General features: G+C 41.7%; 1 protein-coding gene across 2 annotated transcripts in view; it reads left to right on the forward strand.

Moving 5' to 3' along the window:
* The first annotated feature begins 6,849 nt into the window (after positions 1-6,849).
* Positions 6,850-24,156, forward strand: part of OSBPL6 (oxysterol binding protein like 6) — a 95,635-nt gene continuing 78,328 nt past the window's right edge. For both annotated transcript variants that reach the window (XM_030241549.2, XM_030241550.2), the window contains exon 1: positions 6,850-6,951. The gene's annotated coding sequence lies outside the window, so the exon portion shown is untranslated. The remainder of the gene's footprint in view (positions 6,952-24,156) is intronic.

Below are 24,156 nucleotides of genomic sequence, written 5' to 3' on the forward strand. Positions count from 1 at the left end.
CTAACTGCAGGGGAAACTGTGGAGTCTAGGGCTGTGGGTTTGTTTTTGGTAGTTTTGGGGCACTGGGGTGTTAGCTTTTTTCTTTCCAGAAGCTTTCAATGCATATGTTCAAGTAAGAGTTGGACAAGTCAAGTTTTCAGCAGGATTAAGACAGTTTTAGCACTGCTGGAGAGTAAATGTGCACAGATAATTTTTAAATGCCAATACTTTTCCATGTATTCCTGTATGCTACTTGTTGAATTGGAAACATCCTGGTTATTAAAATGTGATATAAAATGGAGGAATTCTTGTTGTATGCACTCTAGAGAAGCATGCCCTTGGGTGCTTCCTGCTTCCCAGCATCTCCCATATGGTCACTTCATCAGTTGGTTCAGAAGTTTAAATTCAAAGTAACAAAGCATATATTTTTTAAAAACCCATTTTTTCCTTTTTTTAAAAGAATATTAGAATTCAAATGCTCAAGTGGGAGCAAATTGCAGAGTAAAAGTTGCCTGAGAAACCTTTTCCTTCCCTCCATTCCAGTAGAACCTGTTTAAAAGCAGTCCGTGATGACTCCAGCAGCTCTTCTCCCCAAGTTGTTGTTTCATTCAGCACAAAGAACAGAATTGAGTAAGGGCTGAATGGATTAACCAGGCTGTAAGATTCCTGCTTATTTTGGTGTAGCTGTTAAAAATTAGTGAAAAAACAGATTTATGGTTGAGCCTGGAGAATTGGATCCTCTTTCTGATCCTGTCTCTTGTGTTCCCCTGTAAAAGTTCCACTTTGGGTTTTCTGTTTGTTTGTTTATTTGGATGGTTTTGTTCTGTTTTGTTTTCCCATCTTTCATGGTAAATTTCAAGTAGCATTTGGGAATTTTCTAAATTTGAACAGGGAAGATAATAACTTTATTAAGACTGAAGAGTTAACTGCTGATCAGATCCTACTCTATATTTAGAGGAAGTGTTTACAAATTCTGAGCTTGGGAGTACAGAAGTTTCACTGGGAATTCTTCCAGCTCTTCTGGCCAAGTTCTGTCTTTGGAAAGTGCCAGTGAGTAAATTTTTCAGATGCCATTTTAAAATATACAGAGCAGTGTTAACCGAGCAGAGTATGTGGACATCAGAACTATTGAAAATGCAAATATATGCTGGAAATATTTTCTAAACTTGAAATTGTAAGCAGCTTTACAAATAAAATTGCAAGATGGCTGAAAGTTATTTTAAGTAGTGGAATTCTGATTATCTTCATGCTGAGCACACTAAATCCCCTTTCTTATGTGTCTGTTATAGTTAAGGATAGCAGGAGGGAAGTTATGTTTAATCAGCAAAACAAAATCAAAGGCAATGACATGTGAATACATGATATTTTTAAATTTTAATCAAGTCCACAAAATGTACTTCTGTTCTGAATTCACTTCTTACAGTAATGCTGGGGACATTAAAATTTGCTTCTTTTTTTTCTATGTGGTAGCATACCAACTAAGCTACCAAAAATTATGGCCAGAATTTTAGACATGGGTCATCCATAAACAGCTGTCACTAAGTTTTACCCTTTGCCTTTTTAAAGGCCAAGGATACAAAAATGGCCTCGATGTCCATATATAACAGCATTCTTGGAATTTTCTCCTGGAGACTCTCTGAAACTCTTTGAAGCTGTTGCTTTGGAAAAATAAATTATTTAGGTAGTTCTCAGGGAGTGCAGAGTACCACTCTGACCCTTTTAAAGCTATTCTAGTGGAGTTACTAAGAAAAAGTCCTTTAAACACTCAAGCTTGAAAGAGCTGAGTCTAGAATAGAAAGTAGAGGGCTGGTAATAGCCAGCAGGGTTATAGGGATTGTTGTTACAACACTTACAACCAGAGATTTTTTTTCTATGTTGTTTAAAATGTTAGCTCAAAGTGTTTAAACTGCTTTGGTTTTGCACTCTGTGCAGTAAAGAAACCATGCACTGTGCTGAAAATGAGTAGTGGGACTGCTAACCACTGCCAAAATCAAGTATGAAACAAACTTTGTGTTATCTTTGAGTGCATATTGTTAACCCTATCAACCATACAGACTTTGTTTATGTGAGATTGAACCACTCCAGCTGATTTATCATGTTTGTCCTCAGAGATTCCTGGAGTTCTGACAAACTGCATTTCAGGTTTGTTTTTCTGGTTTCTTTCATTTAATAGGGATATTCTAAACAGAACTCTGATTTAATAACTCTGTATGAAAAAGTTTTTCCCAGTTGTTGCTTTAAATCCTCTGCCTGATCTTTTTACTGAGTCTTCCCAAAGTCTTGTGTGATAACAACCAGCACATGGTTGCTTCCTGTCAGCCTCCTGTGTATCACTGGAGATTTTACAGATCAAAAGAAGATCCTTTCTCAGTCTGCTCTTCAGCTAGAATTATCTCTTCACATAGATGTGCTCCCATACCTCTGGATCTATTTTTTCAATTGCATACATGCATTTTCTAGTTTCACATTATCATATAAAGGAACTGGTCCTGTACACAGCACTCAAGTGCAAAGACATTTATGCAGGGTTGTAATGAGCTTTCTTACTTTGTTTTCTGCTGCTTTTGAAGCAATTTCTAACATTCTGCATTTTGGACCACTGCTGAGTAGCAAACCAATGTTTGCAGAAAACTACTCATAATGACTCCAAGTAATAAAGGCTAATTTGTAGCCCATAATTATGTAAGTTTAGTTAGGGTTATTTTCATTACTGTTTACATTAGTTCCTAGTTCCTGACAGACTTTCAGCCACCATCTCATTGCCCTATTGCTCACTATTGTCAGCTCTTTCTACAGCTGCTCAGAGTCAGTTTTCATTTTGTGTACCTTCATCAGGAAACTGTTTTCACACAAGTAATTTTAGGCTATTTAGGTGCAACAGTGCTCATCCAGAAGTGTTCTAACCAATTCAGCCCTGAGGAGGACTCAGGAAAGTAAATAATGTTGTGTTGGGTGGTCAGCATCTGTCAAAAAAGGGGATGCTGATCTGGTTACTGGATCCTAATGGCAGCTGTGCTTTCTGATTCCTGGAGATGGCTCTTCACTCCTGTGGCACTCCCCTAATCTAGGGCACATCCAGTTTCCATCAGCTGGTGCCTGCCTTTTCTTCTCATAGATTCTGCCTGCTATGAGCCTGCCTCCCAAGGTCTCCCTCTGCCTAATTTGTTTATTATCACCCACTCTTAAATGTTCTTTGGTGCTCTACTTGATGCTTTTTCTTTAAAGCACTTCCATTCACTTGTTATTACTACTGTACTCTTATAGATTTTCATAATTCAATGAATTTGCAAAAATGCAAGGTATAATTTACAAAAATCTTTTTTAAAAATGTGTCTCTTACCTATGCCTTGACTAAGGGTACCATTTTGCCACACACCCCCCCTAACAATGAATGACAGCACTGAAACAACAATATTGCTTATTACAGGAGAAAATCAAAGTATTTTCTTAAAGTTCTGTAAGGAAATATTTTCAATGTCCATAGATCTGCTTATCCTCAGCACGGGGCTGGTAAGCAAACATTTCATTCTATATTTAGTAAACTTCCCTGCTGCCTGATGTAAAGAACAGGAATGATTATAGTTATCTAAGGATCAGTTCTATGCAGAACTGTAAGTTCTATATAAGTTCTATCAGTTAAGGCCTCAGAAGATGAGGGTACCTATGTGTATACGTGGCACTTTGTCATCCATCTTTGTTTACCATCTATGTAACATAACTGTTCTTTTAAAACAATATTTAAGCTACCCTTCCACATGTTTGTTTCTCTTTGGTGTAAGTATAGGCAAATGAGGGAAATAAACCAAACCCCTCGGTAGAACAGGCACTTAGGAATTTGGTATCAAGATCATTAGAGAATATTAAAAAATAAATTGTTCAGAAACAAATGAGCTGATTAACAATAGAATTTTCTGGAATTTCTTTCAGGTCACAGAGGTTGAGTGACCTCTTGTCTGAAATGGTGTTTTTGAATGAACCTTAAGACACCTCTACATTCCTGCTCTGTTATTTATTTATTTATTTTAGAAGAAAAATAAGCTACTACATTCCTGGTGTTATTGTTTGTAAGAGGCTTAAAAATCATTATTGTGTTAAATAAACCCTGTTATCAAAGGACTTTGTCCACCATGGCAAAGTCTCTAAGGAAGCTGCAGGAAGCCCACCTTGCCTGAATCTGGGAAACCGAACTGTGAGTTAACATACCTGATGGGAACTTGGTAAGATCAAGGTGGTACTATTGTCCATTTATCTCAGGCCTAAGGAGAAGTAATCAAGGCTGGGGAGGAGGAGTGTATCCACAAGGAAAGCCAGCTCAGCAGCTGTGCTGGAACATCAGCTCTGGCTGGGTCTGGAGGAGGAGCTGTAGCCACAGACTCCCTGAGGTGAGGTTTGCACTCTCCCCCCCATGGCAAGGGTGGATGGGGGGAGGTTTTGGGGATGTGCTGAAGCCTCTGCTCCTCATGAGACAGAGGGAGTGAACACCCATCCTTGGAGGCTGCAAGCTGAGCTTTCAGCCAGATAAGAAGCAGACCTTCCAGTGAAGGGATGGTGTTTTTATCATTCCAGTTGTTGTCCAGCATGCAACTGGTCCAGTTGTGAGATTGCAACCACCCCTCCTCGGGGCAGGTCACATCCACAAGGCACATTAACAGTCACACACATGCATCCCTTGTGATGGGGCTTAACTGGCATGACTTTGCTGATGTCAGAGGCAGCTGTCATGTGTAAGCCATTAAAGACCCTCAAAGCACCCCCAGACTCATTTCTTAGGCCTTCCACCAAGGGACTGCACAGGATCCACAATGTTGCAACAGATCCAGCATAGCAAAAGACAGTGTAAGACATCCCTTCCATGGAGGGGAGGTGCTTGGGTGTTCCCATGGACACCTGAAGGTATTAACTCATTGAACTCTACATTTCATGGCACCCCCCAATGGAGAAGACCAGAAGAGGAGTAACAGGATACCATCTCTGGATCCACAGGTAGTGATATCTTTCTAGCACAGCGATGTCTCTCTGTCATTCTCTTCCCTCCCAATGCCCCCTGCTTCCTTTTTCCTGTTTTTTCTCTCTCTTCCACCCCCCTGTCCCCTTCATTTACTGGTAAATAATATCCAATGTACTACTGACATTGGCATATTGCCTTGTTTGCACCTTAACTGGGGGAGAGGCATTGCAATCTAATAACCCAGTCTTAAATGTGCTCTATAATGTTTGTGGCTCTGTACTTAATCTTTCTGTGGATTTTACACGAAAACTTACTCTGACACCCACCAAAGTCCCACTTAATGTTCCTCCTGTTCCAGCTCTTGGAAACTGAACACCAAAAAGAAAAAAAGAAAGTGTTACTTAATGAATTTTCTCACTTTATTCAACCACATGGAAAATGACACTTTCAGGTTCAGCTGAAAGAATAAAGCTTTTTTCCCCAATAAGCTTATTTGAGAAGTTCCACAAAAAAATACTATGTCAAGGGATCCTTCTATGGAGGTCTCTGCTTTAATAGGAAAATGGCTATGGCTTTTGTATGCCAGGGTGCCCTTTGTTGCACAATGATACTGCCAAATCTGCAACTGCTATGAGAAATAGGAAAGACATAAATCAGCATCACACAGCCTGTCTTTGTCTAATGAGTAGTGTAGGTTCAATAATTTATAGAATTCTGTAAATCTACTTTTTTCTGCAGTATTTGCCCTTTTTCCCCATTCTCTTTTTGAAATTTGCTGGCGGTGGCATCTGGTTCTCCAGGGATTTAAACTGATTTTCTTGGACGACAACATCTATTTCCAATTCTGTTACAGTGAACCAGAGAGCATGGCTGAGGTGGGGGTTGTCAAAAGTCCGAGAACAGTTTGCTAAGGGAGACCTCAGATCCACCTCTGGAGGGCAGGAGGTGCACCAGCCATGGGGACAGGGAGTGACCAGGCCCAAGCAGAAGGACCAAGGTGCCAGAGGTGCTTCACAACCAGACAGATGAGTCTACGACCTGCCTGCTCCACAGCAGGGTGACCTGTTCCACTCCATGGGTTCTCTGCACAAGACAGTCCAGCTTCCCCTTTCCTAAGGTGTTTAGGCTATCAAGGATGTTGAAAAAGCTGTGATGGAGGATCTACAGGGGAAAAAAATACAACTCCCCATCCCCCAAAAAAACCAACCTACCAAAAGAAAATAGCCCCCAAAAACCTAATACAAATTAAATCAGAAGAGTCATTTCTACGGCGGCTTTCTGGAGCATGTAATGTGTTTTTTTACAACCTCCCATTATCAGCTGACAAAGATTGATCAGCTAACGCAGTGACCACTGCGGGAGGGTGACGGTGCAAGGTTGGGTGTCGTGCTTGTGTCACCAAGCCTGGGTGGGGAAAGGCGCTGCCGAGAGCCCTGTCCCTCGGCGGCACGCCTTTGTCTGACACCGTCCTCCCCCCCCGGCACGGAGGTGCCTCTGCTCCAGCACAGCACGTGCTTTCCCGTTTTATTCCAGACCTGATGTCATGACCGAAGCCCGTTACGCGGTCCCCGCCGCTGCCCGGTTTCTCCGTCACGCCGGCAGCACCGCGACTCGGGGCTTTGCTGGGCGCACCGGGGCCGGCTGCGGGAGGGACGGCGAGGTGCGGTGCCGAGCCGAGCCGAGCCGAGCCGAGCCCCGGCGCCGCCCCGCCGCTACGCGCAGAGGGCCGCAGCCGCGCTCGGCGGAGCATCCCTGGGCCAGCCCCTGCTCAGCGCGGTGCCGGCACCTGTGCCCGCACCTGTGCCCGGGCCCGTCACGCTGCCGCAGGTGGGTACGGCGGGCTGAGGGCACCTTGGCCGGCGGGCGGGGGCGGGGGGAGGCGCGGCGGGGCTGCGGCTGCCCGCCCCCTCCCTCTTTCCCTCCCTCCGTCAGGCGGGCGGGGAGCTGCGGCGGGAGGGAGCGGGAGCGGCGGGGCGCAGCCTCCCGGGCCGCAGCGGGGATGCGCCGCGGATCCCGGCCAGGAGGTGGGCGCGGAGCGGCGGCGCTGGGGGCGCGGGTGCGGGCCCGGAGCGGCGGGCCGGGCCGGGCTGGGCCGTGTGGGGAGTCCCGGGTCGGGCGGCGGCGGAGCCGGGCTCGGCGAGCGCTGCGCGGTGCCGGTGCCGCGGCGGGGCGCGGCGGTGCCGCCAGGGGAGGCGGGAGCGGCCGGGGCGCGGCGGCGGCGAGCCCGGGACTGAGGCCGGGGCCGGGGCTGGGGCCATGGCCCGGCCCAGCCGCGGCTCTGAGGCCCCGGGGCGCAGCCGGAGCATCCGGACCGGGGGGGCCGGGCCGGGGTTACGTAACGGCATCCGCGCAGAGAGATGCGCCGGTGTCAGCCCCGGCTTCCCTGGCGCTCCCCGAAGTCGTGATTTTTTTCGCCCTTCCCTGCAGAGCAATTTAAAATGCTCCAATAAACTGTGTGGTCTGTGAGGTTCAGTTGCAGATTAGCTATTGCCAAGTTGATGCGCTCTTCGGATACCTCTTTGCTGTCGTTCTGTTTCTCTCCAAAAAAGGCAGGAACGGCCTGTATTCCCAATTTGCTAGCAAGGCTGCAAATCCCTTCCAAGTACTTTGAAGATGTGTTAATTAAAATTGATGTTTGAAAAGAATGTGTTCGCCCAAAGTGCTGATGCTTGAAATGACTGTATGACGTGAGCTTTGCCATTGGCTCGTCATTTCATGTCAGTTTCTAATTGCTGTCGTGTGCTGGGAGGATACATTGGTGATTTTCTCGCCGAAAGCTTCAGCAATGCAGGTACCATGGACTAACAGTAGCTGAAACCAAAGACCTGGCTGGACTTCTCAGAGCAAATTAGGAAGCCAAGGTCAAATAGCAAATGTCAGTGCAACTTGTATGGGGTAGCGTGAGAGAACAAAAGTATTCACAAATCTTATTTGAGAGTTTAAGTGAAAAGTGTTCCTTAAATAGACTATTACTCAGTAGATGAAAAAAATTGCTTAGTGAAGGTGTGAGGAAATTGCTATTTTAGGACTACAATTAACTATATCAGCTCAATTTTAATGGGACTAGTACATTTAATTGCATTCCTAACAGATTTTCTGTTCTCTAGATGATTAACTTGCAGAATGATACCAGCTCAAAGATTAAAATCTCATCAAGTATCTAATGGTTTCTCTACAGTGTAATTGTGTTTGGTTTATAATAGTTCTTTTCTAATAACCAGCCTGTGCCCATACAGCTGCAGATACTATAATTAGACTTTTTATCTTGGTGTAAATGATATGACCTTGACCTTTAGAGGTTAAACAGATGTTGTTGTTATGGAATTTATATGTTTAGTGAAGCATTTTTTGTGTATTTAATAAATACTGTTTTCTTTTCTTTTTGTTTAAAAACTACACAAGAAGACTACTTTATATTTTCTCTCCACCTTAGAGAAATTAACAGAGAGGTGTACAACACTGACTGTTTGAAAACTGTATCAGTTTTATATTTAAACAACCTTTTCTCTCCAAGTACATGGCAGGATGTATATCTGGAGAACAGTATTGGAGGGTTTGTTACTGAAGATTCCCTAAACATTTCCCCTTGCTACTGAAGGCTGAAAGAGGCACCCTTTGTTGTACTGTAGTTCATCAAGCATGCTTCCTCCACTTCCCATTAATTTGCTATTGCTCTCCCAGATCCTCCAGAGCACTTAGAGCTGTACTGTGGGGGGCCTTGGCTGCAGCCTTGCTTATTGCTGGAATAGTTTTGCTCTTAGCCCATTCTGGGAGCTCATTCATAAATGTCTGTGATGTGAGCGCTGGTTTGCATATACTTGTAGAAACACACATGGGGATTTTTTCCAAATGCTGGTGTTGAAGGGCTGTACTCTGAATGTTTATATGCTCAGATGTGGTTTTTTACAGCCATCAAAAACTTTACTGACAGGTGTCAGAGTTGCTCTGGGTCTGAGAATCGATTTGGACATTATTACCTTAAATATCACATTATTCCAAAGGTGCCTTGGCTGTGGAAAGTCAAAGCTCCGTGACTTGTGTGATTGGGCACTCCCTGGCCTCCTGCTCTAGTGCAAATGGTGGTAGGCATGAGACTGCTCTCCTTTGCCACTTCTTTCTCCAGTCCACTCTGAAGATGAGCAGAGAGTGTTCATACTACTTCTTCCTTTATTCCTCTGGCACAGGTGTGTGTGTGTGTGTGTGTGTGTGTGTGTGTGTGTGTGTGTGTGTGTGTCCCTGGGTGCTGTACATTTCAGCTGAGCCACAGCCTACCGATGGATTTCTTAGTGTGGAGGAAGTCAGTGATTTTGTTCTTGTTCTTCCAAGTACATGGGATGTCAGCAAGGGTTTTTTCCTGGGTATTTATGCTTCTTTACCATGGGGCTTTGTCTCAGGAGGGCTGTATTTCTTAAGGGACTTTAGTCAGCCTTCTGTGCCTGTGCCATGCTGGAAAATCTGCTGTTCCTGCAGTGGAAGACAGGAAGGAGCTGCCAGTCCTTTGCTGCTAAAGATGTGTGTGTTTATATTTTTAATGTGTGTGTGTGTGTATAAAATGAGCCTGTCCTAATGATTTCATTAGCCCCTCTTCCTCATGTATAGGGCAGCAAATATTTGTACATTACTCCTGTATTTTCTAATATTTTTTAAAAACCCTGAACAATTCAAACAGTTCCTAGAGATTTCTGGGAGTTTGTTTTTAGATGTTTTTTTTTTTCTTTTCCTGGTAACTAAATGTTTTCTGGTTTTGAAGCTTTTGACTATCCTGGTATGGGAAAAGGCAGCAGTTTCTGTAGATAATTTACATGGGAAATGTTACCCTGGGTAATTAGACTTCAAAAAGGAATTTCTCCAAGAATTTCCTTCAGGCTTGTGTTTCATTCCTAAGTTAAGTTTAATGGGATTTAAAAAAATCCTTCACAGTGGAATACTAAAATAAATGCTTACTTTTTTGTGTGTGTGTTTGTGTGTTGAATTTGCCATATCAGCATAGATGTTGAAGGAAGCAAGCAAAAGGCACAGTATGATTGTGAAGGATGCAGAGGTGCTGAAATGATGCATTGGATCCTTTACATCAGTAGAATAGAGCATAGATCTGGGATTGCTTTGTTATGAAAACAAGTCAACCCAAAGTAGGTAACATTTGTCTGAGAATGATCTGAAGATCGATTTCAAGAAACCTTATCTTGGAATGTGATACACTTTTTCAGATGATGAACTGAAACATTTCTCTACAGAAAATCTAACAGGTTCAGGATGCCCAGAGAAGAGTCTGTATGAAACTGTGCCATGGAGTGAAGCCTGCCTGCTCAGACAGAGGAGGCCTAGGCTGCATCTGCCCAGCAGTAGCTGACCTGATCAATGCTGGAAAATGAAAAGCAATAGAAGGACTTTGCTCTGTAGCAGTTCCTGCTTCCTGTAAAAAAGCCCAAAAAGCCCAAAAAGTTACAGAAACCTTGGTGGTGACTGCTAATTGACCTTAGATACGGGCAGTGGAATTGGTGGGACTTTGATGGCTCATGCTGACAGTTTAAATGAGAAAGGGCTAAATAATAAATAAATGGGGAAGGAAATAAAGCAGGAGCCCCAGGTGTGGGGGAGCATGACAAGGGCCACGCCACTTGGAAGGGAACAGCTTGGTGTGAGGTCCAGGCCACTGGTCAGGACTTGGACCCACTGAGCAGCTGGAGTGAGCATTCTGTTCCTCAGGGTCTCTTGTGGTAGGGTCACATGGATCTTGAGTTTTGTGTATCATGGAATAGAGAAGCTGGGATAGAAATGCCACACTCATCCTGCATAATATAACACGACTTTATTTTATTCAGATTATGTGATGCAGTGGTGTCTCTCAGTTCTTGTTGCTAGTCCAACCTCTTCCCCTGTGACAGTAGGGATAAGGTGGTGTTAAATGGAATTTGGGTCAAGAGAAATTTCTGTTACATTCTCCAGGAACGGTTCCAGGCTGATGATTCTCCTTCCTGTTTCCTCTCTGCCTTTACTGTGTCTGTCCTGTGTGTAGTCAGCCTGCATCTGCAGTGGGACTGCAAGTGCACTCTTGTTCCCATTTCTACTTTATTAGGATTTTTATAGCTGACCTTCTCAGGGATCTCTGGCATCCTTTGGATCTTTTTTCAGGAAAACAGCGTTTAACTGTTTCTTCCCTTCTGCCTTTCAAATCAGATTCAACCTTGTTTGGAAAGAAATTGCAGTGTTATAGGAGAAGTGGGAGAGAAATTAACCCAGAGAGACTCTGGCTCATCATCCTAGATTACAATTTTTTAGATTTTTAGCCATAAGATAAGTTTCTTTATTTTCAGGGAAAATAGTGGAGAGCAACTTATTTTCTTTTAGAAGTTGGAATTTAGGGAGCCAGTTGGCTGTGTTGTCACCTGGTAAGGACAGATCTAGGGAAAATGGAAAGGCAGGATCACTGATGGAGAGCTACAGAAATGGCAAGCAATGGACTAGATAAAGGGACCTTCATCTCGAAAATGAGAATCTGGAATGCTTAGTCCAGTGACAAATGTTTCTTTCAGAGTAGAGTGGGTCAGCTGGGTGAGAAAGTGGTGGCTAATGGTGGAAATGGCAGTTAGTTAAAAGGAAGAAGCTCCAACATAAAACAGCTTGCTGAGATCCCAAACAGCAGCAGTTGGTGTTGAGTCATCGAGAAGTGCCTCTGACCCCAATGTGAACATGGCATATCCATCCCTCTAGTAAGTAATTGTGCTGCTTTTCTCTTTAAGTCCATGCTTCTGGAATTTATTATGTTTTGGGAAAACAAGCTTCATAAGATGCTTGCCAAAACCAGAAGGGTAGGAATGATGTGAAAGAGAGCTGTAGAGCAGTCAGAGGATGAGTCTGTCTGTAGCCAGACAAATTATTTTTCTTTCTTTGTAATGATTGAAGAATGCTAAAATCCATCTCCTTTCCCCCCCAGCCCTTCCTGTCAGTTAAATACAAGTTTTCTTTCCACATTCCTTGTGCCTGACACCTCTGTTCTGTGTGTAACTTCTAGGAAGTATAGGAAGGTCACAGTTGCTACCTGGTGTAATATTCTTGGGTGACATAATTATGGGCAAAAATAATGCATTCTCTGACTGAAGGGAAAAAAAAAGGTCTCTAACTCTCCTTAACTGTGACCTATATTGTGTGGGTGTGCAAATATGCTGTGGAAAGCTAAATGTAAATTACATGCTGTTCTACTGAGCAGGCTTTTCTTGGTTCTCCTAATAATTGGTAGCGTAGCCAACATACAAAACCCATGGTCAGTTTGCAGAATGCAATTCAGTGACAGGCAAGGCACTGCAATTATTATTTGCAATGCAAAATAATGTTTAAAAAACCCAAACAAGGTATTTTCTCTGGTAGCTGCATGCTCTGCCTCTTGCCCAGTCACCATAAATACTGTTTTGCGACAGAGCCTGCAATTAATAAAAAGAGTGGCTTCTGTCTTTAATTAATACAATAATGGTTGTTCTCTCTTTTGATGTGTGTTGAGGATTATTGGGGGAGGCCTCAAACCAAGTCAGAAATGAGGGTTAGAATTAGCCCAGCTGACCAACCCTGAGACCCTTACAGGACTCCCCAACAGCTCCAGGTGGTTGTGCAGTATCTGTGAGCTTAAGAGAAAGAAACAGCTTCAGAAGTCATCTATGGCAGGCTTTTAAATTGCCATTTCTGGTGATGCAGAGGTGGTGGTTGGATCTGCAGATGCTCTGAGATGTAGCAATGACATGGCAGCTTGGGCTCATAGCTCCTGCCCTTCCATAACAGCTGCTCGGGGTGTCTGTCTTCCTGCTGCAAATCTAAATTTTCTGAGCTACATTAGGAAGAGGAGAGGGTGTCAGATTTTTTGCCTTTAAAATTAATGAATTCCTATTCATCAATTTCTTTGGGTTTTCATAGTATTTTGGCCAAAACCATGTAACATTAATCCACAAAGAGCAGGTTCAGCTAAAACAGCCAGTTGTAATCATGTGGCCTTTCCTAAAGCTGTGATATTTCTATTAATACCCTTGGGTTTAGGTTTCCAGCTGAGATGCCCAGCCCTGTTGTGCAGTGTAACAGATCCCTGCTCATGGCTCTCCTGATGTGTTGTGCATTGCTGGGTGCCCCATTTTTCTGCCAGCGGTGTGACCTTTGTAGAGCCAAACTACAAACAAGCTAAACACTTGTCCTCTCTGACACGAGCCCATTCTAATGGTTGGAATGTTGCTCTGTGTGAGGGCAGCCCAGGGCAGAGAAGGAAGCAGGGATTGTTGCCTCCAGCCCTGATTCCTGCTGCCTGCCCAGCCCAGAGCTGTGCTGGCCCTTGGCTGCTGCCTTGAGGTGCAAAGGCACGGAGATACTATTATTCCCTGCCACCTTATGGTGTTTCTGGTGAAATTACCTTCTGATATATTCATTATTAGATTTCCCCCTCAATGTTCTTCTGCATTTTTAAAGATTTATTCAGTGTTTTCAGATTTTTATGCTTTCTTCTTAACTTTGTGAGCGCATTAGCTCAAATCATTTTGCATAAAGCTGTCAAATACCAGCCATAAACCTGTGCTGTATCTCTTTACTCTTCTATGTATTATTGACTATTTGAATTATTTTAAAATTACACAGAATTCTTTTGTAAAGTATGAATCCATTGACTTGAGAGTCTTCTGCATTTTCTTCATTCTTTTTCACATGTCTTTTTGTACTAAATCAGTAAAAATAATTTCAAAGATGGAGTAAGGAATAATGCTGTGTAAAATGCAGGTGGATAATAACACTAACTTGATAAAAGTGGTGAATTTCCCCTAAGGGGAGCAGCTAGCTAACACCAGATGAAGGGGCTTTATGTACAGTTAACCAGAAGTTGTGATTGATGTATATTAGGCTCATAGATCTCAGTAGGAAAAAGGCAGTATCTCATAAGGAAGATTTTTTTTTTTTATGCCATTGCATAAGTTCAAAGGTAATGAGCATAGTTAAAAAATGATGGTTTTGTTTTGCTCTGCTTTGTCTGGTTGTGGGCACTGCACTCGGTGCTGAGAAACACTGAGCGTGCTTGGGGGGGGTATGGCAGCTTCAGAGATTTTATTCTTCAACATCTGTGCCAGCCTTCCCATTTTGGAAACTAGGGGAAACAAACTGCTCTTAAGGCTGCAGATATCTTGAGGAACACATAGTTCTGCTTTCTTGGCTGATTCTTGGGTGGCTTGCCATGAAAAATGTGTCATAGCTGTGTGATATAACACTGAGAAAACCACCAACATTGCTAAATCTGTTTGTAGGTGAAATTCAGTTTCTTGTAAAGAAATGTAATGAGTGCAAACTTATTTTGAAACTAATTGTTTAAAATCCAAATGCACCAGGGGTGTGTTCATCCCTTCTGGCTTTCCAGCACTGAGACATCTTCCACAGCTCTTGCCCTCTCTGTCATTCTGTCTGTCCTGCACAGGTCACTCCCCAGCTGTTAACTCACTGCTCCTGGAATTCCAGACCTGTGCCCAGGCTCACTGCCCCTCCTGGTGACACAGGCATGTCCTCTGGGCCAGGCTGGTGATGCTCCATGCTGTTCCCTCCAGCTGCCATGCCTGTGTGCTCCTCCTAAGGACCTAAGGGTCCTTATGATCTCAGGAGATCCTTGGGGGGTAGTGCCAGGGGCTGGGGGTGTAAAAGGAAAAAAAACTTTGGAGAACAACAGGCCTGGATACTCACAGTGCAAGCATACCAAGGAAAATGGGTTCTTTTCCTACCAGTGCTTATGCCTAGAAGCAGGGTAAGGTGCCATTTCTTAAAAGCAGCAAGTGAAATATTTTTGCACTTTAGGTTGGTGTTTCTGTCAAGGTGGATTATACATCTCAGCCACGCTGAAGCAGATTTAAACATAATGGTGCAACTTCCAAATGCAGGTTTCTCATTTAGGAGGACAAGTCTGAACAGAAATAAATGTCTGTATGTGTTGTGGGACCCAGAAAGTAATTCAAGCAGACCTCTCTGAAATTTTTCTTTTTAAGCAATTTTGGTATGCTGCAAAAATGAATTTAAAATCTTTAGTTCCCCACAGGGAACAGCACAGAAAATCAATAATTTTTCAGCTAATGTCAGTTTTTTCCATTAAAAGATAAATGAGGAAGCGTGAAGCTTCCAGTCTTCTCAGACTTCTGTGTACTTCCCAGACAGCTGGTTTTAATTCATCTTTATCTTTTGTATAGTGTGTACTTAGTGCTTGTCATTCCCATGGCCCGGCATTGCTTGTACTTATGAATTAAATAATCAAATAGTGATGCAACTGTTTTAAAAGCCTTTGTTCAACTAAGAGGGCAAATGTTTTATTTGAGGAAATTAAAGTTTGTAGGAGACTGAAAATGATCCCTGTCATGGGTTAGATTTTTACTTACTTCGGAATGTGCTGGCTCATGTTATCTTTGTAGTCACTGAAATTTATCAGGGTTAAGTAGGTGCTTTGGAGGGTCTGGTCTCACATTTAATTTTCATAAACAAAAATATTATGGGACAGAATAGGCATTTTACAAATGATTTCAAAGGCTAGAACATAAATATTTGAAGGGAATGAATGGACTGTAGGTTTCAAACTTCTGCTCTAGGCTTCTACTCTAGGTAGCTTTTTGTCTTCTGAGGGTCTGGCTGGAGTGATGGGGCAATGGAGACCACTGCCCTGGATCTGCAGAGTGAAAAGGAAAAGGAAAATGACCTTCCTAAGTTTCCAATTGCACAGGCAAAGCCCTGCTTTTTTAAATAGCTACTGTTTTCCTGTTTCAGGATGCTTGTTAAAAATCAGAGAAAATGAGGATGAATTTGAAATTTTCTTTCCAGAACACTGCAATTTCCAACTGAATATCTACAGTGCTTTTCTCCCCTCCTTTTTTAAGCTGCCTTTTAGATATTTTTATGATTGGAAAGCTGTCCCAAAACCTATTTATCAGGTGTCACTATGTAGCAGTAATGCAATTAACCTTACAAGTCCTTTTTACTTCCTTAGTGTATTTGCTTGGTAATCTTTCAAGAAATATTTTACTGCTATTTTCTGGTGTTGATTAATTTTGGAACAGGTATTGCATACAGCAGGGGAGTTTCTCTTCTGTGTAAATGGCTATGGGCATCTTGGCTGAGGTTGCTGACACATATTTGGCTAAATGCTGCTTTACCAGCTATTGTCAAGGACTGAAGAACGTTGAAAAAATTAACAGAGTTACTTAAGGAAATTACTGCTGTCCTTACAGCTGGAGTGATTTCTCCTCTCAAGGAAGAAAAAGAAATTGCAACAGAAATTGAAAGTCAGTATTGAGATAAAACAAATGTCAAGGGTTACAAAATCCTGTACTATTTTGAGGTATGAAATTGTCCTAAAGTGCCTTAAAAATAAAAGTGTCTAAGTTCAGTATCTTTGTTCATTCTGTGGCAATATGCACATTAATGAAAAGTTTGAATGGAAAAACACTAAGTTCTTGCTTTTGAGTGGAACTTGGATGCTCTAATTCAGTTTTCTGGTGTAACTTTCTCAAGATATATTTTTATGATAATGAAAGTATTATGAATTGTGATAAAAATCTTTTTGGGTTTACATTTATGGATATCACAATGGATTTTCACTGTCTAAATGACAGATGACTCAGAATCAATGCTTTTTATTCTAATGAATTTACAAATACTGAGTTTTCCTTACCTGAGTTTGTAATTTGTGCATGGTAACAAGGAGCGGAGGGAGAAATTTCATCTCTATTTTTATATTTATGTTATCTTTTATGGCTTTTAATATTTTATTAGCATTTTATTGTTTATACTTCTGGCATTAATCTTGCATAAAGTATTGTTTTCAGGACTATTCTTATGCCTAGATGTTGTTGCCAGATAAGAATAGGAGATTTTTTAGCAGCTAAGAAATCAGTAGGCAGCAGGAAGCTTAAAAAGGAGATGCTGAACTTCAAACCACGGCATCAGAAGTTCAGAAAAACCTGAGGGCTTGAGTTGGAGCCTCTGACACAAATTGTGAGGGCTGGAGCACATCTCCTGTGAAGACAGGCTGGGAGAGTTGGGTTTGTTGAGCCTGGAGAAGAGAAGGCTCCAGGGAGACTTCACTGTCCTTGCCTAAAGGGAGCCTTTTACAGGGCTGTGCTGGCAGGACAAGGAGCAATTAAACAAACTGAAAAAGGCTGGGTTAAGGTCAGATGTGAGGAGGAAATCCTTCCCTGTGAGGGTGCCTCAGGTTGCCCAGAGCAGCTGTGGATGCCCCAACCCTGGCAGTGTTCAAGGCCAGTTTGCACAGGGCTCTGAGCAGCTCTGTCAGGTCCTGTGAAAGGTGCCAGCCCATGGCAGACAGCTGGAACTTGATGACCTTAAGGTCCCTTTCTACTCAAACCATTCTGTGATTCTATATGTAGGTTTTCATTGCCAGCAAAATATGAAGTGAACCCTTCTCTTCTTTTCTCTGCTTTGGTGGTGGTGCCTATATCTTCTGTTTCATACATGTGTGATTCCTGAAAAGAGAAAAGGGGATGCTTGTAGTTTGGTCACCAGTTTTATTCATGCAAGTTTATCACTAGAATCCTGCCCATACATTGTTGAGCCTGTTCTGGAAAATCCAAATTTGTCACCATCTTACATGGGAATAGGAAACTCTGAGTGGGAACAGTGCTCCTTGATTTGTCAAAGTCAGTGAGCAGAGGGAGGAGGAATACTTAATGAACTCCATTTGACTGGAGTTTGTGTCAGCCAGCACATCTTCTTGGCTCAGCCAAGATCACAGATTAAATCTTATGGTGGTTGTTTGCAGCAAAGTTGGAGGTGTGGATGGAATCCTGGCAACTGAGGGATTTGTGTGACGTGAGTGAAGTCAGATGTCGTCATGAAGGCAAATTTTTGGTGTCGTGTCTTGAGCATGAGTGTACACCCAGCAGGGATGGATGCCCCCTTTTCAGGCTGAGAATCAGTCCTGGCAAAATTGCAGGTGAAGGCTGAGCTGCTTCCTTCTGAGCAGTCATGATGACAGTAATTGAAACAATCAGATTTATGTTCGGCTCCTTACTGCTGGAGGTCTTTCTGTTATCTTTAACTCGGTGTTAATTTAGGTCACCCTTTAGTCTAAGTAAAAGAGACCACAAATGCTTTTTGTCTTGGCTCTATGTACAGAATGTCTAGAGGATGCTGTTCATTTTGGTGCAAGTGTATTTCATGAAGTCTCTGTTTGATATGAGAATGAAAGGGCTCTTAAAATAATTTGGTAGCTTAGAGTATGCATTTATTTATTTTGGGCATCTTCCTGTAATTCCTGCTTTTATGTATAGTACAAAGTGCTTAAAAAAATGCTTGTTTATTGGCAATCATCAGGGATGCACAAGTGCAGCAAGAGCCTGTGAGTCTCTAATACCTGTCCTGCAGCTTGAAGGGTGCAAGCAGTGTCCTCCTTAAGCCTTCCTGAGACAGATGAGGAGCTGTGTGTGCAGTAAACTTCATGGTCTGCACATAAATACTGTACAGGGAAAAGTGTCTTCCAAAAATTAGCTCACAATTGAAAACAGAATGCAAATTAAAAAAACCCACAAGAGTTACCTTTTGTCTTTGTAACCCCAAATTTGTGCAAGTAAAGTTGTAACTCGTCATTTGAGAAAATTAACACATTTCCAATAGAAGTAGTTGTAAGGACAAGTCTTTAATTTTCCTGCTGTTTATCTTCTGAATACAGTCCACCAATGTCATTTGTTTCATTAATGTTTCAGAGTGCATAATAATTTCTAATAGAGAAATGTGACTGCCCTTGTCTCTTCCTCCAGGCTTAAACAACATTTTGTCATATCTGTTTATATTGTGTATGTGAAAGTGTCATTATGAACCTGAAAATGCCTCTGAGCATGTTTTGTGGAAGTTGAAAGCCCCTGGGTGATAATGGCAGGACACTGTTGACCTTGTTGGTGTGTTAAGTGCTAGTGGCTGTGTTTTGGGATGCAGAACATCTCCATAGTCACTTCTCTGTGATGTGGTCTTGTTCAAGTGTTCTCACTGGTAAAATCTGCTTGCTTATGTTAGAAAACTGGAGTGCTTTCCTCAGATAGGAGAATATTTCTGAAAAGGTGAAACACATGGAAGGAGCCACTCACTGTGGAAATAATGGAGGCTAAGAAAGTTATTTTGCCAAAAATAGTTGCAAGTACATGCAAATCTAGCTAAACAAACGGTATGTGAGAGCTTTCTGACCAGTTGTGGATAAGTAAGTACCAGATTTCTGCAGTTATATATCTCATTCTGTATAGTGGGAGCTACTCCCAGGCCTTGGGAACTGGGATTATCTGTGGGGAAAAACATAGTTAAGACAGCATCCTTGGAAAAATATAGCTAATGAGTTTGGAAATATTTTTTGCCTTGCCTAGACATGAAAGATGAGCACAGGCTGGATGTGGTGTATCAGGTCTGCTGAGCCTGGTGTCCTGCCCATGGCAGTAACTCTGAGCAGGGAGCACAGCATCCTGCCCTTACCAAGCCTTTCCCTCTGCTCTTGGGCTGGGAAATGTCACAGGGAGCTCAGAATACCTGTTTCCCCCACCCAGTTGGTCCAGCCTCTTCCTAGACCTTAAATGTGGCAGGTGTATGTGCTTATTATGGGGTGGTACAGTGTGTGTAGGCTTGAAGAAACCCAGGGACATTGCATCCAGTAATGGGGGCTAGGGACACCTCGGGGTGCAGGGCAGACCCCAAAGTGAAAACAGACTAAACACAATTAAAAGAAAAGGTTATTTTCCATCCTTCTGCTAGCCTTAGAGGGTAGGGTGTAAGTTTCTGCCATGGCTCTGGGGCCAAGGGAAACCAGAGAGGTCCAGGTCTATCTGTGCCTCCTGTGGGCCCTGCAGAAAATAGAGAGACAGGACAGGGATCCACAGAAGAGGATTTGTGACTCTCTTGGTTTAGGGAGTGCAATTTATTGGTCTGTTGTACTCTGAGAAATGTTTCAGTTTTGTGCCTTTGTTACTGAATTTGGATTAAGTTTAATCATTACTTTTCATAAAAGGAAAAAGGGAGAAAATTTTGAAAAAATGAAATTTTATCTGAATACATTTTTAATGAAATGTTCATTTTGGTGTGTCTTGATGTTTAAAAGTTTTTTTTAACTTGAAGTTTCTCCTTTCTTCCTCCTCTCGGTCTCTGAACTAAAAAAGAATCTGCTTCTCATGCAGCCAAAATAGGTTCTCTTTTTCAGTTAAGGATTTGAGGTTTATGAAACATGTCAATAAACATGCCCAAGGAAAAACTTGCTTGTTCCAAAAATACAAGGCAGACTTTTCTAGTTAAGAAAAGTCATCCTAGCATATGGTGTGTTTCTTTTAAGCTGCAAAATATACATATACTGAGATGAACCCTCTGGAGGAACTTTGAGGAAGTAGCTCTTGCTCTTAAAGCTTCTGTGTTCATTTGTTTCAGCAGACATTTACATTCTGAAGACTTTTCTTCCCAATTTCTAAAAGATGATCATGGTGCCCTGCCAAACTGTTGTTGACAATCTGTTTCTTGTAGGATACTGTTACATATAAATAGTGCCTTTTTTATGTCTAATTTTTCAAGCCAGGAGAAACATTGGGATTTGCTTTCAGCATGAGTCTAGAATAACATTGTCTCTGGCATAGTAGCTGTTGTAGTCTTGCATGACAACTGTTGTACACATGGTTTTACATGACTGAGGCTGCAGAATAGATGGGGTTTTGTGTGACTGATGTGTTTGTGCCTGTAGGGCTGCCTGATGTGGTTCTTGCAGTGCCTCGCCTGCTGTGGCAGCAACCTGTGTTCAGTGCCACCACGCCACTGTGACCTTCAGGCAGACCAGCAAAAACAAACCCATCTTGTTTTCTCAGCATCCCAAAAGACAATTAGGAATGGTTGCCTGAGCAACACAACATCATTGTCCAGTGCCACAGGGATGGCTGTGGTGCCAGTGGGGCTGTTCTCCCAGAAGTGGCACGCTTCCACGCGCAGAACCGTGAACTCGCGGAGGAATGCTTGCGCTTCCCCTTTGATTTTCATCTTTGCTTGCACTCTCTTCTGCTGAAGTGGTAGAAAATAAGCAAAGGCATAGAGTAAACAGAGGAGTAGAGGATTTAAAAAAAGGGCAGCATGAACAAAGAAAGGAATCCTGTGGGAAAGAGGTGGGGATGCTCTGCGTTTTGGATATAGGAACAAAGAAGTGGGAAAAATCTGGCAGAAAAGATTGTCAGTGTGGAAGAAACACTTAAACAGAAAAAAATCATTAAGAAAAGGAATGAGGGAGAAAGAAAACATGGGCAATGCTGGAGGAGCAGTGTAAATGGGTAAAAATGGGAAATATCTTTTTTTAGATAAAAAAAGAGCATGTAATAGCTCTTACATTAAAGCTGTATTAACTAATGAGATTTGTTAAATCTGTTTTGTTGAAAAATCTCTATTTCAGGTTTTGGTGTTATTTGTTTTAATTTTTGTTAATTATAAAGAAACCAACAGACTTATTGATGCCTTGATCCTTGGGTAAGTTTCCCTAAAAGAAAACCTACCAAAGATCTCTTCTGGATTCAGCTGCTTATCGATCTTGTGTGGTTAAGGCCCACTTGTATTTTGCAGCCAACAGCTCACAAGGGAGCAATGTGGCTGGTATCACATCTGTCTGCCTTTTTTCTTCTCAGCTTGAATGAAGAACTACCTATTTACAGCTAGGATAACTGTGGGGAGGCCTTGGCACCCGTCCAGACAAAGGGCTCACAGTCACGTCTCTACATCACACAGAGATGCTGTAGCTACTTTCCTGCTGTTAACCCACCTAATTTTCCTTGTTTTATACATATATAGCCTGGGAATTTTTGGATAGCTCATGTGCTGTATGAAATTCTTGTTCCATCTGTTCAGAGCATTTGAGCTTTATAATAAATTCAGAGCAATTCATAGGTTCAGAACTTGACTGTTTTTTTCAGCCAGTAAAGAATTATGTGGAAGTCTTTCAAAATAAAAGCTAAGCTGTGAGAAGAGAATTACACAATAAACTAAATAGGAAATAAGGAATATTGAAACTAGATGATTTTTAAGGTCCCTTCCATCCCAAACCATTCTATAATTCTATGAAATATTTTCTTTCAGTGTTTTTCCTGAGTGGGGTGTATGTGTTTGAATTTTAACTACCTGAGGTCTCCTTAAAAGTCAGTTTCTTTTGCCTCATAGGTGCTAGCTTGTTCAGTTTTTACAGAAAGATATTCCTTGTCCAGAAGTGTTTGTGTTCTACTTTAACAGCTTTTCTGCCATGTAATTTCATTATGAATGATGTAATCTTTAAAACTTTTATTTTTTCCTCTCCTGTAACATGGTTTGATGGCATAAACAAAATCTGTTACACTGAGGTGTGTTCTGATATATTAAAATCTCATTTTTGCTGGTTGCTGTAGGACTCTGCTCTATCATGCTTTTAATGTAGCTGCTACTGTGAGCAGTCACAATGACAAAGGGCTTGTGCATGTGCAATTGGGTTTAGAAATCAGAGGTTTGCATGTTACAGAGCTCTAATGCCAGCCACAGCAAAGCTCATCTCTCTTTCCTAAATAGCTTAAGAGTTGACATGAATTTATTTTCTACTTTCATAGTGTCCAACTTCTGTTTATGTCTTTTTTTATATTGTAATCTCACCAGCATCTCCTGAAGGAAAGGTAAAGTTCTGATGGCTCCATCAACTTCTTATACAAATATCAGCTACCAAACCAAGAGAAAATGATAAACCCACTCCATAAAAGTACCTATGCAGGTTTCCCTGTCCTGTGTCTTGGAATTAAGTTTTGAGAACATCCCCCTTAAAAGGACCTGTCTTTCTCTATTAGAGGGTCTGCACTTGGTTAGGGTTCCTTTTTTGCCCTGTGAAGCTTGATGATAAAGCTGGAAGCAACTGCAATGACTAGGCACATGAAATAGCTGCCCCACTGTAGGAATGGGAGCAGGTTTCTTGTAAGAGCTTCAAGTCTGCCATTGAGAATTGTTGCTTATTTAAATTTCAAGTCTAAATCAAGGCTAAATGCAGAGTTTTGGAGGTTAATTTTAGGATGCATCTAGCTAATAAAAAAGTTACTCTTATGTCTAACATAAAAATAAAAATATTTTGTTTGGTTAAACTGTCCTCAGGATAAAGCATCTCTGTTTATATAAATAGAGATTTTTAGTTATTTATTTGAATGAAGAACAGTGCATTTTTGAAGTGTAGTTGCAGATAAAAGTCTTCATATCTTTGTATAAATGTTATAAATAATAAGCAGAGAGACCTAGGGTATTTTCCCTAATATTGAGGGAATAGAATAAATTTTATTGAACTGTTTTGGTGTTTTTTTTCTCTCTCTCTACCTTGGAATAAAAATCTTTTATGGTATGTGCACATAAAGATTTATTGTTTTTGTCTCTTGACTAAAAATATAAATATATATAAAAATAAGGAACGGGTTTATTTAGTCTTTACTGCAAAAACTGGTTACTTTATACTTTGCAATGCTGTATATTTTAGGGGTTGTTCAGTAAATTCTAAGTCCTACACCTAAAATTTCTGGTGTATAAACAATACATTTATGATGGTCTCCTTTTGAAAAATAAAATTATGATTCCGTAATTTTGGAAATATTTTTTCCCTCTTCCATTATCTCCTCTACATGCAGCCTGTGTGACCTTTCTTTCCATTCTTCTGGCCCCATATTTCTCAGAAGATCTCTATGTATTATTATTTTTATTAGATTAAAATAGAATTCCAGATATATTTTCTATATGTCTGGTATTAATGTGATTGGGAATGGACTCTATGGGCTTTTAAAATGTATTTATTTGTGTGTGTTCCCCTGCTGGAGTGCCTTGTCATATGCAAGTCAAGTGGCTGGGTGAGTCACTGTGGTGTTCAAGTCAGATTACAGTCAGCCTCTCCCATTTTACTCAACTCTTTGGTGCTGCATGGTCACTGCTGATGAGTCATCTCTCAACTTCACTGATAAATTCCTGGTATTTCTGAAAAGTTTGTTACTGTGGCAGATGATACAGAGCAAACTGGGATGGGATATTTGCTAGGATGCATGCCATAACTGAGAGCTGCTAGCTCAGCACTGGCTGCAGAGCTTTTGTGTGTGGTGCAGTTCCAAATACCCTTCTAGGACTGACACTTAAAACTTTTTTTAATTGCTACATCACGATTTTTATACTCGAATTTAGTCAAGTAACATTTTTTTCAGGCAGCTCTCAGAGCAGAGCTGCACTTTTATAGGCATTAGGGA

Source organism: Serinus canaria, chromosome 7, assembly GCF_022539315.1.
Source record: "Serinus canaria isolate serCan28SL12 chromosome 7, serCan2020, whole genome shotgun sequence".
Lineage (NCBI taxonomy): Eukaryota > Metazoa > Chordata > Aves > Passeriformes > Fringillidae > Serinus > Serinus canaria.